Here is a 3,624-nt window from a genome sequence, read left to right on the forward strand (position 1 = left end):
AACCCTGTACTCGCCTAAGTTAAAAAGCACTCCGAGTGGGGAGCAATCCTCCCACTCGGGGGATTAGCTGCGAACCTGATTCGCCTAAGTTAAAAAAACACTCCGAGTGGAGAGCGATCCTCCCATTCGGGGGCTTAGGTGTGACCCCGTACTCGCCTAAGTTAAAAAACACTTTGAGTTGAGAGAAATCCTCCCACTCGGGGGCTTAGCTATGAACCCATACTCCCCTAAGTTAAAAAACACTCTGAAAGATCTAGAAATGAAAAAGATCCGAAAGTGGTAAAGGCAAAGCCACCATATTCAAAGAAAAACCAAGTTCAGATAAACTCCGCAAAAGTTCAGAACCATAGTGGGTGGAAGTACTCGGGCAACAGGCCTAAAAGAGTTTAACGGTTACAAAACCACTCGGCATTCCGAGGCGAATAAAGGCGGAGCATAATATTTGTTCACTCAGTAGGAGGTGGACTTGCTGGCTTGACGAAGCTGTCTAGGTAAATGCTGTCTGCGATGCGAGTAGCGGCATCAAGGAAGGTGTCCATGAAGGACTGGATGTCGAGCTTCTTGGTGTTGGAAACCTTGAGAACCGCCAGCTTGTCCTGTTTGACGTCCTTGCAGTGGACTCAGACCGAAGATAGAGCTACATCGGTGCCATAGCGAGCAGACGACTTATTGCACTCTTGGACTCGACCATGGATTTCATTCAGTGGAGTTATCAGGGACTCGAGGTCATTCTAGAATTCCGCTTGGGGCCAGAGCTTAGTGTCAATCCATGACATCGCCACCCTCAGAAGAGCACAATAATCCATGGCGCTGCCCAGACGGGACTCCAGTAGTAGCACGCTCATCGCGACGTCATCCTTGACATGAGAGTTTATGGGGTCAAGATCTGTCTCGATCCTCCTGGTCTCTCCTTCAAAGTCTTGACAGAATTCTGCACAGTCAGAAAAGCAATGAGTCAACAGTCTAATAATGAGTCAAAGATCGCAAATCAGTCGGACAAGAGGAAGTACCTGCAAGCTTCAGGACCAACTTATCTACAAGCCTCCCCAGATAAGCCTTCAGTTCATCCTTCTTCACCGTGAGGTCTCCAACCTTGTCAGTCAGGGCCTCCTTGTCCTCCCTCAGACTCGCAACCTCCTTGTTGGCTTCAATAACATTAGTCTTCAGCTTGGAGTTCTCCTCTTCCAACTTTCTTACTGAGGCCAGCTTCTTATCTGCAAGTGTTGTTTTCTCTCGTGCCTCCTTCTGTGATGCGACAAGGTCTTGATCCTTCTTCTCCAGAGCCTGCTTCATTTTCTCTAAAGAAATAACATTATTCAGACGAGCTTGGAGATGACGATTTTCACTATGCACATCTGTTCGAGTGGACTCACTCGGTTCAAGAGACTAAAAGGAAAAAAAATCATAAGGTGGACAGTCGACGAATTATTACCTCCCATTGTAGCTGCTTCTTCCTGGGCATTCTGGAGATTTTTCTTGGCTAGCTCCAGATCGAGGCTGAGGCTGATCTGCTTCTTCTCCAACTCAGCAAACCGGGCCCCGAGCTCGCAAGATTTCTGCGGTCAGCGAACAAAGCACGTCAGTCCACGGAAACAAAGGTTGATGTCAGCACAAAGAAAAAAAGTTTCTCAGACCCGAGCTGACTGCCATCAGTCGACCGTGGTCTCGGGGACTACACCCAGTGGGTGCACTTGGCGTGCCCCCACTGGTCTAGTTTACCACTCTGCAAGGTCTTCCCAGCATGAGTATGCAAAAAGGGGGTTTCTCATGTTGGGTAATGCAGTAATTTCAAAAAAAATCCTACGCACACGCAAGGTCATGGTGATGTATATCAATGAGAGGGGAGAGTGTGTCCACGTACCCTTGTAGACCGTAAGCAGAAGCGTTAGCATAACACGGTTGATGTAGTCGTACGTCTTCACGGCCCGACCGATCAAACACCGAAAGCACGACACCTCTGAGTTCTTGCACATGTTCAGCTCGATGACATCCCTCGAGCTCCGATCCAGCCGAGTGTCGAGGGAGAGTTCCGTCAGCATGACGGCATAGTGACGATGATGCTGTTCTACCAACGTAGGGCTTCGCCTAAGCACCGCTACGATATTATTGAGGTGGATTATGGTGGAGGGAGGTACCGCACACGGCTAAGAGATCCTAGGGATCAGTTGTTGTGTCTAGAGGTGCCCCCCTGCCCCCGTATATAAAGGATCAAGGGCGAGGGTAGGCCATCCAGGAGGGGGCGCGCCAAGGGGAGTACTACTCCCACCGGGAGAAGGACTCCCTCCTTTCCTTGTCCAAGTAGGAGAGGGGGAAGGAAGGGAGAGAGGGAGGAAGAAAAGAGGGGCGCCTTGTACAATTCGGACTAGAGGGGGAGGGGGCATGCGGCCTGCCCTGGCCGCCCCTCCTCTTCTCCACTTTGGGCCCATGTGGCCCATTAACCCCCCGAGGGGTTTCGGTAATCCACCGGTACTCCGGTATATATCCAATAACCCCCGGAACTATTCTGGTCTCTGAATATAGTCGTCCAATATATCAATCTTCATGTCTCGACCATTTCAAGACTCCTCGTTATGTCCGTGATCACATCCGAGACTCCGAACTACCTTCGGTACATCAAAACATATAAACACATAATATAACTGTCATCTAACTTTAAGCGTGCGGACCCTACGTGTTCGAGAACAATGTAGACATGACCGAAACACGTTTTCGGTTAATAACCAATAGCGGAACCTGGATGCTCATATTGTCTCCCACATATTCTACGAAGATCTTTCTCGGTCAAACTGCATAACAACATACGTTGTTCCCCTTGTCATCGGTATGTTACTTGCCCGAGATTCGATCGTCGGTATCTCAATACCTAGTTCAATCTCATTACCGGCAAGTCTCTTTAATCGTTATGCAATGCATCATCTCGTAACTAACTCATTAGTCACATTGCTTGTAAGGCTTATAGTGATGTGCATTACCAAGAGGGCCCAAAGATACCTCTCCGACAATCGGAGTGACAAATCCTAATTTCGAAATACGCCAACCCAACAAGTACCTTTGGAGACACCTGTAGAGACCTTTATAATCACCCAGTTACGTTGTGATGATTGGTAGCACAAAAAGTGTTCCTCCGGTAAACGGGAGTTGCATAGTCTCGTAGTCATAGGAACATGTATAACTCATGAAGAAAGCAATAGCAACATACTAAACGATCAAGTGCTAAGCTAACGGAATGGGTCAATTCAATCACATCATTCTCCTAATGATGTGATCCCGTTAATCAAATGACAACTCTTTGTCCATGGCTAGGAAACATAACCATCTTTGATTAATGAGCTAGTCAAGTAGAGGCATACTAGTGACACTCAGTTTTTCCATGTATTCACACATGTATCATGTTTCCGGTTAATACAATTCTAGCATCAATAATAAACATTTATCATGAAATAAGGAAATACATAATAACTTTATTATTGCCTCTAGGTCATATTTCCTTCATCTCAGACCCCAGCCGACTGCCAGCAGTCGACTATGGTCTCAAGGACTACACCCACTGGTCTGGATTCCGCTCGGATCAAGCTATTCAACCGAGTGAACGAACAATGAAGTGACATTTGACAAAGACCCCAC

The sequence above is a fragment of the Triticum dicoccoides genome, chromosome 1B, assembly GCF_002162155.2.
Source record: "Triticum dicoccoides isolate Atlit2015 ecotype Zavitan chromosome 1B, WEW_v2.0, whole genome shotgun sequence".
NCBI lineage: Eukaryota > Viridiplantae > Streptophyta > Magnoliopsida > Poales > Poaceae > Triticum > Triticum dicoccoides.